General features: G+C 37.7%; 1 protein-coding gene across 3 annotated transcripts in view; it reads left to right on the top strand.

Annotated features, from left to right (window-relative positions):
- STAC3 (SH3 and cysteine rich domain 3) overlaps window positions 1-15,523 on the top strand; it is a 203,611-nt gene that overhangs the window by 30,455 nt on the left and 157,633 nt on the right. The gene's annotated exons all lie outside the window — the stretch shown is intronic.

Here is a 15,523-nt window from a genome sequence, read left to right as displayed (position 1 = left end):
TCTGGAGCACTAAATGGCAGTTTTACAAGAATGTTATCCATTTGCAAGGTCACTAGATGGCAGCATTGTTTATGTAATGCTGTAGACACCTACCTAGGTATCTCTTCAACAAAGAATCCCAAGGGAACGAAGAAAATTTGAAAATATAAGTAAACTGGAAGCTCTGTCTAAATCATAAAATATATAAATATAGTTTTGCTTTTATATCTCTTTAAGCTATTGACGTTAGAGTGAAATATATTGTTTGTTGTATTTAACTCCTTAAAGACCATGAATTTCACTCCATTTAAACAGAAATAGAGCCTTATTATTTTTAATTTACCTATCAAAACTATATATATTTTTTTAGAAGACAACCCAAGGTATTGATCTACGCTTATTTTGGTATATATCATGCCACCGCTTCGCCCCATCATAATGCACTCATAAAATGTGTTAACTTTTTCTCAAACTTCGGGGTTCTCACTAAAAATTATTTCCATACCTCATGTGCAGTCATAACACAAATGGTTGTAAAAGCTTCTCTGGGGTCCCCTTTGTTCAGAAAAAGCAGACATGCATGGTTTTGCTATTGGTTTTTGGTAATTAGAAGGCCGCTATTTGCAGCTGTGTACCATACTTCTGTAATTACCGGCAGTGAAGGGGTAGCTTGTAAGGTAGGTTAAGTTTAGCTGTAGTGTAGAGATTACCCTCCCGGCTGACACCACCATGCCCTAATCCCTATCTGATCCCTCTCAAAAAGCTCTCTTCCCTCCCTCACCCCCCAGTGGTCACCACCATCTTAGGTACTGACAGACAGTCTGCCAATATTTTTCTTAAACTATTTTTTCTTAATTTTGTTTTCTGCAATGTAGGATCCCCCATTACCCTCCAACCTCCCTGATCCCTCCCAAACAGCTCTCTGACCCTCCCCCCACTAACTAGTGTCCGCCATCTTAGGTACTGGCAGCTGTCTGCCAGTACTCAGTTTTCATATACAATATATCAAAACTTTAAATGTATTACATTTCAAATTTTCTGTAGTGCCCCCCCTCACCCCTCCATAAAAACGTCTTAGTAGGGTCCCCCCTCCAATAAAATATTTTCTGTAGTGTAATGGATAGGGTTGCCACCTCGGCCATGTTTTCCTGGAAACTTATGAGTTACATATGCTGCAGGGTGTGCAGAGGGGAACATGGATTGTGTCTCTTGACATCACATGAATAGTGCTGATGAACAGCACAATACACGTTCCTCCCTGCACATCCTGCAGCATGTGTAACTCATAAATGTCCAGGAAAACATGGCCGAAGTGGTAACCCTAGTAACGGATTCCTCCTTTTTAGCAGTCACAGTGTAGCGGTCCCGCCCCCTCTCATCCCTCTCCAGCAGTGGGCCATCCACCGCCTCCCTCCTGACCTTCTCACACCACCAACGTACAGCACCACCACAAACCGATGCAGAGAGGGACAGTGTTTCTCTCTGCATCAGTAATCTCCTGCACTACTATTTCTGTACTGCACCACTCATGGGGCATGTCAGCGAGATTGTGGCAGAAAGAGCCCAGGACATCAACACCGTACAGGTCCTTAAAGGGTCAGAAAGTGCGTTTTCAAAAAACTAGAAGTTAGTCTGTAAATTGCATGTATAATACTTTCTGGTTGTAAATTGTTTATTATATGAAAATTTAAATATATATATTTAAAAAATGCAATATCAATATGTGTTTGTTTAAACCGTTAAGTTTTTTATTCTGAAGGTTTACTGTCCCTTTAAGGGCTAAACAACCAGCACCGTACCTTGTACGGCGTTGTTCTTTACGGAGTTAAAGGAGAGTATGTTAAAAATGACTGCACTTTTTTAAGTGATTTTAAGGGACAGTAAAGTTAAAATAACACTTTCATGATTTAGGGCTCCATGTGCGAAGCAGCAAAAGCTGCTCCGGAGCCCTTGTGGGGCAGGTTCGCATATGCGAGCCTGCTTCCCGCAATGTAAGAAGCAGCGGTCATTAGACTGTTGCTTCCTACACCCTACGCCACCTCTGAGGTGGCGAGGGAAAATCCCAGAGAGCTTGCTCGCTTTCGGTGATTGACAGCTCCTTCAGTCGCGCTATTGGTTGCGTGAATGAAGGGGCCGGCATTACACATTACGACGAGTGTGTAATGATACATACGGCCCAGCAGATCAATAGATCCGCTGCCTGTGTGTAGCGAAGGTGAGCAGACAGCTTCGCCAGTTGAGAAGCTGTCCACCCGTCCTTTAGTACATGGAGCCCTTAGACTGTGTGCAATTGTATTCATCTTTACAATTTACTTCTAATACCAAATTTGCTACATTCTCTTGTTTGCCAGAAGAGCAAAGCAAATTCTATCATAGAATCAAATTAGAAAGTAGAATAAAATTTCACACTCTGGCAAAATAATGAAATTTTTATTCTCACTTTACTGTCCCTTTTAATATTCTTTTTTTTAATGGGTTTGGGGACTTGTTCCTTTTACTCTTTAATCCAGCGAGCAATAGATACTACTAGCTTTAGTATCAATTTTAACAACTTTATCTTAACCATTTTTATGCAAATAATATATTTACCATATTTATAAGCTGCTTTTTCATAGGAGAAATTGGTTTAACATGATCTAATATTTGTAATTATGCTTACAAGAACATTAAATGATCATAATACTTCTTTCCTTGTGTAAAATTGTGCTTGTACCATATTCCCTAGAGAGTCTGAAAAGCTAATTTTATCTGACATAAAGCTGTTTGTAAAAGAAGAAAAAAGCAGTTTATCTAGTTTTTAATTATGAGATGTTTTCTTTTTTCCCTCTTGTTGTTGATGTGCTTGTTGCTATTGGAGCCCTGCCATTGCAAGCCTTATGCTGTTTGTAATAAGACTATCTCATGCACCCACTACATAGTATCACTTCTGTAATTATAAGATCTATTATAAAGAACTTGTTTTTAATCATTTGGTACATGATGTGATGTATTTATTTCACCTTAGATAATTACACATCCTCTAGAGGCAGTACATGATCGCTCCATGTGTTCCTGATGGTGAGAAACATACTGGGCCAGATTACAAGTGGAGCGCTATTTTACACTTTGAAAGTAAATTGTTTGCGCTAGGGTTGCTAACTTTAGTTAAGTTTCCAGGGTATCCACTATGTATAATAACACATAAACACAAACTCGCACATAGATATTCAAACTCTCAGACACTCTATCACACACACACATTCTTTCTCTCTCACACACACAGACACTAATGTCCTCACACACACAAATACACTTTCACACACACAGAAAGACACTGACAAAACACAAAGACACAGACTCTCTCCCACACAAAGACACATACAAGAGAGAAACAACTCTACGCATGTGCATTATGTTGCAAATCCACAATGTCACCTTTTTGGCTGTGGTTGTTTCCCACCAAACCCAAACATTCTGACTCGGACACCAAATGGTCATTACTGGACAAGCAGAACTCGGAGTGCGCTAACTTCAGGACTTCAGTTATTGCAACCATAGATATTAATGGAGTGCGCAGAACAAAATAAAAACACCTAACACTTATCGCTCGCACGTTATCCTGACACCGCGTTAGACCTACAGTGCTAAGTCCGAAGGTAGTTATGAATATTTCAAATAACAAAGTACTTCACATAGACTAAAATGTTATTTTTATTTTAAATATATATATATATATATATACACACACAATTAATTTATATATATATATTTATATATATACATGCATATATACAGTATCTATATGGATATATACAGGTATAGATATATACATATAAATATATAGGAATATATATTTCTTTCATGTAATTAGCAAGAGTTCATGAGCTAGTGACGTATGGGATATACATTCCTACCAGGAGGGGCAAAGTTTCCCAAACCTCAAAATGCCTATAAATACACCCCTCACCACACCCACAATTCAGTTTTACAAACTTTGCCTCCCATGGTTGTGGTGAAGTAAGTTTGTGCTAGATTCTACGTTGATATGCGCTTCACAGCAGGTTGAAGCCCGGTTTTCCTCTCTGAGTGCAGTGAATGTCAGAGGGATGTGAAGGGAGTATTGCCTATTTGAATACAATGGTCTTCCTCTAGGGGATCTATTTCATAGGTTCTCTGTTATCGGTCGTAGAGATTTCTTCTCCTACCTCCCTTTTCAGATCGACGATATACTCTTATATACCATTACCTCTACTGATTCTTGTTTCAGTACTGGTTTGGCTATCTACTATATGTAGATGAGTGTCCTGGGGTAAGTAAGTCTTATTTTTTGTGACACTCTAAGCTATGGTTGGGCACTTTATATATAAAGTTCTAAATATATGTGTTTAAACTTATATTTGCCATGATTCAGGATAATCAGTATTCCTTAAATTCAGACTGTCAGTTTCATTATTTGGGATAATGCATATGAATGAATATTTTTTCTTACCTTGAAAATTTTCAATTGACTATTTTTCCCTGCGGGCTGTTAGGCTCGCGGGGGCAGAAAATGATTCATTTTATTGCGTCATTCTTGGCGCGAACTTTTTTGGCGCAAAATTTTGTCATTTCCGGCGCCGTAGTTGACGCCGGAAGTTGTATTCAGTTAAAAGTCATTTTTTTGACGCATGTGTATTCAGACGATTTTTTGCGCCAAAAAATGTGGGCGTCGGTTTCGGCGTCAGACGATGTGGTGTCATACTTGGCACCAAAAAATATGGGCGTTGTACTTTGCACCAATAATGTGGGCGTCATATTTGGCGCCAAAAATGTGGGCGTCTTTTTTGTTCCACTTTTTTCTCACATTATTTAAGTCTCACTTTTTCATTGCTTCTGGTTACTAGAAGCTTGTTATTTTGCATTTTTTCCCTTTCCTGAAACTGTCATTTAAGGAATTTGATAATTTTGCTTTATATGTTGTTTTTTTCTATTACATATTGCAAGTTTTTTCGTACACTGTTCCTGTTTCAAAACATGCTGAAGGATTCCTGTTGACTGAGTTCAGTCCTACCAAAGTTAAGTTCATTTATTTTAAATGTTATGAATGTTTATCTTTAGCTATGGTTTGTAATAAGTTATCATGATAAACTTTTACATGCAGAATCCATTAGTGTTTATGCTTTATGTATTGCTATTCTTTTTACATCTTATGTACAAGATATACTTAGAAAATTTATAAGAATATTTTTCTGATTCTATGTTAAAGGCTTTGTCTAATAAAATGTTTTAGTTTTTTTTCAAACTTTCTTTTTAATTGATGAAGTTTCAAATGACCAACAACATACTGAATTATCCTTCTCTGATGATGTTTTTTCTCATTCAGAATTTTCTTCATCAGATATTGACACTAACAAATCTACTTTTTTATTTTTATTAGAGTACATGTGTTCTTTGTTGAAAAGGTGTTGATTATTTTGGATATTGAGGTAACTAGTTCTTTTTCAAGACTAGCTAACATTTTATTTCTGCTTATTTAATCTTCTGTGTTTTCAGAGGTTTTTTTCCAGTTCCTGATACTAGGGAATGGAATAGGCTGGGAATTTTCTTTTATTCCTTCTTCAAGGGTTTTAAATTATATTCTTTGCCGGCAGTTAATTTCAATTTTGAGGGTTCTCCAATTTAATGGGGCTATCTCTACTCCTGCTAAATATGCTATTGTTTCTATAGCAAAATAGTATTTATTTTCCTTTAGATGGTTATATCTTATTTAAGGAAAATTATTTATTTTCAGGTACTTTTCTTGGACCTGTGATTTATTTGGATGATGTTGCAATTGCTTCATTTTTCTGTTTACTTTAAGATCAAGTATCAGATTATGTTTTATTTAGCATTGTTAAAGGGACAAAGTCTGCTGCTCATTTGAGGTTCAGACTGGGTGCTGTTGCATTGTCTTGTTGTCTTGCGTTTTTTGATTATGCAAGTCCAGAGTGTTGTTTGGTCCTTTAACTTGATTAAGATGCTAATAATTTAATTTGTGTCTTCATTTTATTGAATATTTTCGCAAATGAGGTTTAATCTATGTCTTTAGCTGTTTTAGCTAGAAGAATTTTGTGATTTCTAAAAAATCCATATTTCTTTTTTTCCAAGATAATCAATTATTTGGTTCATAATTGGATTCAATTCTTAAACTGTTACTCTGGGCTTCAAGATTGAGTTCTAAGACTAAAACTTTAAGCTTATTTTAGTTTGGTTGTTCTTACTAAGAAACAAAATCCTAAATTCTTACCCAAATATCATGTTTTTAATTGGAAGTTTTTTTAGTTCAAAATCAGCTCCCTAAATTTGCATGTATGTGCCATATTCCAGCTTGGCTGGTAAGGGGCAGGTTAAGATTTTTTTTAAATTTGTTTGGTTCTATTCGGTCCAAATTTCTTAGATTTTGGGTACAGAATAAGATTCAGAGTAAAACCGTCTGTGAGAAGTCTTTTTTTCTCTATTATATTCCAGCTATTCCAGTAAGGCTAACACTTTCCTTAAGTGTGTTTCAGTCCTATATATTTTGGGTAGTGTTGAAGCGCGGCTGATCACCCTTTGGGGCTCAAGCGCTGCTCAGACCTGGAATCTTCTGGGGTATTTATTTCAGTTCCATTTTTAGGAACTGGGTTTTGGGGTTTTATTCAAAACTATTCATTGTTCCAAAGATAGAAAATCTTTTGAATTGTCATATAAATGTACCATCTTTTAGATTGGTGTTTATATGGTCTATTCTGCCTTTTTTGGTCAGTGATAGCATTATTTGTTTACATTAGATACAATAGATGCATATCTTCATTTTCTGTTTTCATTCAGATTATTTTTATTTTTTGAGATTCTCTTTTGTTGACAAGCATTAACCAATTTGTTGCTTTTCCTTCTGGTCTAGCGACAGTACTAAGAATCTTTTCAAGGTTCTCAGTGTTCCTTATTTGGACAGTCTCGTGGTACTGGCTCAGTCTTTTCGTTCTGCGGAATCTCATACGATTCACTTTGTTTTTTTCAAGACATGGTTAGAGGATCTTTTTATCAAAAGCTCTTGATTCCTCACACAAGGGTCACCTTTTTTTAGGTTTCCGGATAGTTTGTGTCAATGTCTTTGTCTCTAACAGACAAGTGACAATTTTATTGGGTTCCGTCTGTTGGAACCTTCAGTCTCTATTATTTCCTTCAGTTGCTATATATGCATGGAAGTTTTAGGTCTAATGGCTGCAGCATTGGATTCGATTCCCTTTGCTCATTTTCATAGAAAACCTTTCCAGTTTTTTATGCTGAATAATGGTGCAGGGATTCTAGGATATCACTTTTTATATCTTCGAATCCTAATGTTTAACTAACTTTGATTCGGTGGTTAAGATCACCATCATTTAGTTCTACAAGTCTCTTCGATTCTTTCAACCTGGACCATGATCTCTACAGATGCGAGTCTTTTAGGTTGGGAGGCTGTCTGAGGATCTCTGTCAGCACAAGGGGTTTGGAAATCTCAGGAGGCGAGATTACCATTTGATATTTTGGAACTCCGTGCATTCTCAGAGTTCTTCAGTTTGGTTTCTTTTTGAAGAAGAGACGTTTACTGTTTTTTTCAGACAATGTCACAACTGTGGCGTATGTCAATCATCAGGGTGGGACTATCAGTCTTTAAGCTGTGACAGAAGTATCTCAGATATTTGCTTGGGCTAAATCCAGCTCCTATCTAAATTCTGTGGTCTTTTTCCCAGGTATAGACATTTGGGAAGCGGATTATCTCTGTTAATCAAGCTTTACATCCGGGAGAATGGTCTCTTTACCCAGATATGTTTTTCAATTTTTTAGATGTGAGGGCTTCCAGAAATAGATCTGTTGGCATCTCATCTAAACAAAGAACTTCCCAGGGGCCTATTCAGGTCCGGGGATCCTCAGGCGGAAGTAGTGTATGCATTGACACTTCCTTGGAATTATCATTCTGCCTATATCTTTCCGCCTCTAGTTCTTCTTCCAAAAGTGATTTCCAAAATTCTAATGGAGCGTTCGTTTGTACTGCTGGTGACTCCAGCATGGCCTCACAGGTTTTGGTATGCGGATCTCATTCGGATGGCCAGTTGCCAACCTTGGACACTTCCGTTAAGACCAGACCTTCTATCTCAAGGCCCATTTTTCCATCAGGATCTCAAATCATTAAATTTGAAGGTATGGAGATTGAACGCTTGATTCTTAGTCATAGAGGTTTCTCTGACTCAGTGATTAATACTATGTTACAGGCTCGTAAATCTGTCTCCATAAAGATTTATTATCGAGTTTGGAAGACTTACATTTCTTGGTGTTCTTCTCATAAATCCTCTTGGCATTCTTTTAGAATTCCTAGAATTTTACAATTTCTTCAGGATGGTTTGGATAAGGGTTTGTCTGCAAGTCCTTTGAAAGGACAAATCTCTGCTCTTTCTGTTCTTTTTCACATCTAATCTTCCTGATATTCATTATTTTGTTCAGGCTTTGATTCGTATCAAACCTGTCATTAAGCCAATTTCTCCTCCTTGGAGTCTTAATTTGGTTCTGAAGGCTTTACAGGCTCTTTTGTTTGAGCATATGCTTTCTCTGGACATTAATTACTTTCATGGAAAGTATTGTTCTTTTTAGACATCTGTTCAGCTAGAACAGTTTTTGAATTATCTGTTCTTTCTTGTGAATCTCCTTTTTCTGATTTTTCATCAGGATAAGGTGGTTTTTGCTGTCCTCATTTCAATTTTTACCTAAAGTTGTGAATTCTAACAACATTAGGGAGGAATTATTGTCTTTTCCTTGTGTCCTAATCCTAAGACTTCTTTGGTAAGATTCTTACATTCTTTGGATATGGTAAGAGTTTTGAAATCCTATGTTGAAGCTATTCAGATTTCAGACAGACTTCTAGTCTATTTGTTATCTTTTCTGTTTTTTTAGGAAGGTCAAAAGGCTTCTGCCATTTCTTTGGCATCTTGGTTAAACTTTTGATTCATCATGCTTATTTGGAGTCGGGTTGATTCCCGCCTCAGAGGATTACGGCTCATTCTACTAGGTAAGTTTCTACTTCCTGGGCTTTTTAAGAATGAAGCTTCTGTTGATCAGATTTGCAAAGCAATGACTTGGTCTTCTTTGCATGCTTTTACTAAATTCTACCATTTTGATGTTTTCTCTTCTTTAGAAGCAGTTTTGGTAGAATGGTACTTCAGGCAGCTGTTTCAGTTTGATTCTTCTGCCTATAACTTCAGGTTTTTTCATTATAAAATTGAAACTTTTGATTTGGGTAGTGGATTAATTTTTCAGCGGAATTGGCTGTCTTTATTTTATCCCTCCCTCTCTAGTGACTCTTGCGTGGAAGTTCCACATCTTGGGTATCTGCTATCCCATACGTCACTAGCTCATGGACTCTTGCTAATTACATGAAAGAAAACATAATTTATGTAAGAACTTACCTGATAAATTAATTTCTTTCATATTAGCAAGAGTCCATGAGGCCCACCCTTTTTTGTGGTGGTTATGATTTTTTTGTATAAAGCACAATTATTCCAATTCCTTATTTTTGATGCTTTCGCTCCTTCTTATCACCCCACTTCTTGGCTATTCGTTAAACTGAATTGTGGGTGTGGTGAGGGGTGTATTTATAGGCATTTTGAGGTTTGGGAAACTTTGACCCTCCTGGTAGGAATGTATATCCCATACGTCACTAGCTCATGGACTCTTGCTAATATGAAAGAAATGAATTTATCAGTTAAGTTCTTACATAAATAATGTTTTTTTTTAAAAATAAGAACATTTTCTACTATGTGAAGAACATTGGAATTTAAAATATTTACTGTAAATACACAGTAAAACAAATTATATAATAATAAAATTGGATAAAAAATATTGTTCATGTTTTAAGGTATTTTAGTGGAAAGGGCTACAAAGTGCATATACATATGTGTATACATGTATGTATTTATATATATATATATATATATATGTATATATATATATATATATATATATATATATATATATATATATATATATATATATATATATATATATACATACATACATACATACATACATTATAGTGCTTTGAATTCAAACACCTTGTCATATATAATACATAACTTTTAACCCTTATAAACAATGTATTAATATTTATATTCATAAATTTTATCAGATAGTATATATGTAACACTTTGTTTTAATGTATTTGTTTTTTTCTCACTTTTACACATTACCCTAGGGGGCATATTTATCAATGTGCGAGCGGACATGATATGAAGTAGCATATCATGTCCGCCGCACATCGATAAATGCCGACAGCATACGCTGTTGGCATTTGTCATTGCACAAGCAGTTCTTGTAAACTGCTGGTGCAATGCCGCCCCCTGCAGATTTGCGGCTGCTAGCAGGGGGTGTCAATCAACCTGATCATATTCAATCGGGTTGATTTTTGTCCGCTGCCTGAGAGCATGCGAACAAGTTATGGAGCTGCTTCATAACTTCTGTTTCCGGTGAGCCCCTAGGTCTCCACTCGCAAAAAACAGACACACGCTAACGTTGTTTGTGTTTGAGCAAATATATGAGCTAAAACTGATGGGGGGGGGGGGGGCTGGGGAGGGGCAGATTTCCCATGGCCTAGGTCAGGACAAAAACTAAATACAAATGCATCACTAGCGTTGTTGAGCTTTACTAGTCTACAGTTTACATAGTATGGAAATAGTTGTTACACTTTCTAACATCCATAATGGGGCAGTCTACTCCAGAATTTTTGTTGTTTTAAAAGACTGATAATCCCATTATTACCCATTCCCCAGTTTTGTATAACTAACATTGTTATAATTGTTATAATAATATACCTCTGTGATTACCTTATATCTACAGGGAGTGCAGAATTATTAGGCAAATGAGTATTTTGACCACATCATCCTCTTTATGCATGTTGTCTTACTCCAAGCTGTATAGGCTCGAAAGCCTACTACCAATTAAGCATATTAGGTGATGTGCATCTCTGTAATGAGAAGGGGTGTGGTCTAATGACATCAACACCCTATATCAGGTGTGCATAATTATTAGGCAACTTCCTTTCCTTTGGCAAAATGGGTCAAAAGAAGGACTTGACAGGCTCAGAAAAGTCAAAAATAGTGAGATATCTTGCAGAGGGATGCAGCACTCTTAAAATTGCAAAGCTTCTGAAGCGTGATCATCGAACAATCAAGCGTTTCATTCAAAATAGTCAACAGGGTCGCAAGAAGCGTGTGGAAAAACCAAGGCGCAAAATAACTGCCCATGAACTGAGAAAAGTCAAGCTTGCAGCTGCCAAGATGCCACTTGCCACCAGTTTGGCCATATTTCAGAGCTGCAACATCACTGGAGTGCCCAAAAGCACAAGGTGTGCAATACTCAGAGACATGGCCAAGGTAAGAAAGGCTGAAAGACGACTATCACTGAACAAGACACACAAACTGAAACGTCAAGACTGGGCCAAGAAATATCTCAAGACTGATTTTTCTAAGGTTTTATGGACTGATGAAATGAGAGTGAGTCTTGATGGGCCAGATGGATGGGCCCGTGGCTGGATTGGTAAAGGGCAGAGAGCTCCAGTCCGACTCAGACGCCAGCAAGGTGGAGGTGGAGTACTGGTTTGGGCTGGTATCATCAAAGATGAGCTTGTGGGGCCTTTTCGGGTTGAGGATGGAGTCAAGCTCAACTCCCAGTCCTACTGCCAGTTTCTGGAAGACACCTTCTTCAAGCAGTGGTACAGGAAGAAAAGGGTATAAAAGAAGAAAATCTAATGACATGGCCTCCTTGTTCACCTGATCTGAACCCCATTGAGAACCTGTGGTCCATCATCAAATGTGAGATTTACAAGGAGGGAAAACAGTACACCTCTCTGAACATTGTCTGGGAGGCTGTGGTTGCTGCTGCACGCAATGTTGATGGTGAACAGATCAAAACACTGACAGAATCCATGGTTGGCAGGCTTTTGAGTGTCCTTGCAAAGAAAGGTGGCTATATTGGTCACTGATTTGTTTTTGTTTTGTTTTTGAATGTCAGATATGTATATTTGTGAATGTTGAGATGTTATATTGGTTTCACTGGTAAAAATAAATAATTGAAATGGGTATATATTTGTTTTTTGTTAAGTTGCCTAATAATTATGCACAGTAATAGTCACCTGCACACACAGATATCCCCCTAAAATAGCTATAACTAAAAACAAACTAAAAACTACTTCCAAAACTATTCAGCTTTGATATTAATGAGTTTTTTGGGTTCATTGAGAACATGGTTGTTGTTCAATAATAAAATTAATCCTCAAAAATACAACTTGCCTAATAATTCTGCACTCCCTGTATATATATATATATAGATACAGTGGGGCAAAAAAGTATTTAGTCAGCCACCAAATGTGCAAGTTCTCCCATTTAAGAAGATGAGAGGCCTGTAATATTCATCATAGGTATACCTCAACTATGAGAGACAAAATGTGGAAACAAATCCAGACAATCACATTGTCTGATTTGGAAAGAATGTATTTGCAAATTATGGTGGAAAATAAGTATTTGGTCAATATCAAAAGTTCATCTCAATACTTTGTTATATATCCTTTGTTGGCAATGACAGAGGTCAAACGTTTTCTGTAAGTTTTTCACAAGGTTATCACACACTGTTGCTGGTATGTTGGCCCATTCTAGATCTCCTCTAGAGCAGTGATGTTTTGGGGCTGTCGCTAGGCAACATGGACTTTCAACTCCCTCCAAAGGTTTTCTATGGGGTTGAGATCTGGAGACTGGCTAGGCCACTCCAGGACCTTGAAATGCTTCTTACGAAGCCACTCCTTCGTTGCTCGGGTGGTGTGTTTGGGATCATTGTCATGCTGAAAGACCCAGCCACGTTTCATCTTCAATGCCCTTGCTGATGGAAGAGGTTTGCACTCAAAATCTCACAATACATGGCCCGATTCATTCTTTCATGTACATGGATCAGTTGCAGAAAAACAGCCCCAAAGCATGATGTTGCCACCCCCATGCTTCACAGTAGGTATGGTGTTCTTTGGTTACAACTCAGCATTCTCTCTCCTCCAAACACGACGAGTTGTGTTTCTACCAAACAGTTCTTTGGTTTCACTGACCATATGACATTCCCCCAATCCACTTCTGGATCATCCAAATGCTCTCTAGCATACTTCAGATGGGCCCGGACATGTACTGGCTTAAGCAGGGGGACACGTCTTGCACTGCAGGATCTGAGTCCCTGGCAGCATAGTGTGTTACAGATGGTAGCCTTTGTTACGTTGGTCCCAGCTCCCTGCAGGTCATTCACACGGTCCCCCCGTGTGGCTCTGGGATGTTTGCTCACCGTTCTTGTGATCATTTTTACCCCACGGGGTGAGATCTTGCATAGAGCCCCAGATCAAGGGAGATTATCAGTGGTCTTGTATGTCTTCCATTTTCTAATTATTGCTCCCACAGTTGATTTCTTCACACCAAGCTGCTTGCCTATTGCAGATTCAGTCTTCCCAGCCTGGTGCAGGTCTACAATTTTGTTTCTGGTGTCCTTCGACAGCTCTTTGGTCTTCACCATAGTGGAGTTTGAGTGTGACTGTTTGAGGTTGTGGACAGGTGTCTTTTATACTGATAACAAGTTCAAACAGGTGTCATTAATACAGGTAATGAGTGGAGGACAGAGGAGCCTCTTAAAGAAGAAGATACAGGTCTGTGAGAGCCAGAAGTCTTGCTTGTTTGTAGGTGACCAAATACTTATTTTCCACCATAATATGCAAATAAATTCTTTCCATTTCAGACAATGTGATTGTCTGGATTTGTTTCCACATTTTGTCTCTCATAGTTGAGGTATACCTTTGATGAAAATTACAGGCCTCTCTCTTCTTCTTAAGTGGGAGAACTTGCACAATTCGTGGCTGACTAAATACTTTTTTGCTCCACTGTATATATCATACCAAAATACCATCAGATATATGTAGAAATATGTATTTATGAATAGAACATATTCCCTATGTGAGGAACAATGGAATGTGAAATATTCATATTTTCATGTCAGGTTAGCGCACTTGAGAATATGCGATCGTGTTTCCACGAAGGGTGTTTTTTCCCTACTGTTTTTGCTCCACTGACTTCGATGGGGCAATACGTTAACGCACACGATATTCTACGCTTGGCTTTTTACGCTTGTCGGGCTAGCATGCAAATGAAAACAGTTTACTTTAAAATTGTAATACGTTCGCAACCTGGTGTGTGCAAAAAGCTTACTTTTAGCGCAGTTAACGCTCAAGTGGGAGCTTTAAATAATGCTCCACTTGTAATCTGGCCCTAAAATGGGCTGATCTTGCAGAGATAACTGATCTCAATATCTTATCACTCTAAAGACTTCATTATCTTACTTTTGTCTGAGATATCAATTGAAAATTATCAATTTATTTCTCCAACTCCCAATCAGGAGTGTGATTTTCTCTGCCAATATTGTTTACATAGCTTTTCTTTAGCCATTACCGCAAAAGGCAAAATCAACTTTTTCCAAACTAAAAAAAAATGTATATGAGCTATTTATAAACAATTTAATACACCCCAGCAGCTAAGTGGATCTTTGGAAACACTTTACAGGGGAGAAAGTTTAACAGTTTACTGTCCCTTTAAATAGTGATGCCAACAAGGGATTGAATTACAGGATTGAGAAAGCTAGTGGAATCTAAGAGTCTGTCTGTATTTAGTCACATTCAATAGATATATTTACAATAGGCAGCTGGGTTCTTCTATGAGTCAGTACATTTTGTAGGCTAACTAGCAATGAAGGAAATATGCAGCACCATCCAGCTATCATGTCTGATTATCACAACTTTCTAATTTTTTATCTTGGGTTGCATGGCAAGAAAGATGTGAAAACTTAATGGTACAGCAATAACTTTGTAATTACAAGATTTTACTGCAGCAATGCAACAAAATATATTACATTATTGAGAAATTAGTTTAATGGATTAACATCTTATTTGCCACAGCGGTTGATCAATATCTAAATCCACCCACTTACCTTATTTGGAATTGGAGCCAATCTGGACTTGTTGTTACTGGAGTAGACACAGCAAGCCACTGACATTTTGTTAGCACAACATGCATTGGCCTCTATTTATCAAGGTCTGGCGGACCTGATGGTGCAACGCCGCCCCCTGCAGACTCGCGGCCAATCGGTCGCCAGCAGGGGGTTGATTTGCGGCGATGTCTGTCCACCTGCTCAGAGCAGGCGGACAGGTTATGGAGCAGCGGTCTTTGTGACGTACGGAGCTTGATAAACATGGGCCATTGTCTTATCTTAACATCTCTGTGGAAGCCAATTAGGGACAGAAGTTGGCAGGGTTAGGCTTGTGTAGCATTTCAGACAAATTACAGGAAAAGAAGGACAATACATAATGAACGTATATTGCAAAGTTGTTGTAAAACACATAATTAAACATTATATATAACATTATCAAGTTGTTTAATGTCCTTAAAGGGACATAAAATCCAAAAATGTTCTTTCATTATTCGGGTAGAGAATACAATTTAAAAAAGTTTCCAATTAACTTCTATTA

The sequence above is a fragment of the Bombina bombina genome, chromosome 3, assembly GCF_027579735.1.
Source record: "Bombina bombina isolate aBomBom1 chromosome 3, aBomBom1.pri, whole genome shotgun sequence".
NCBI lineage: Eukaryota > Metazoa > Chordata > Amphibia > Anura > Bombinatoridae > Bombina > Bombina bombina.
The sequence above is the reverse complement of the archived record's forward strand: the minus strand, read 5'-3'. Positions and strand labels throughout refer to the sequence as shown.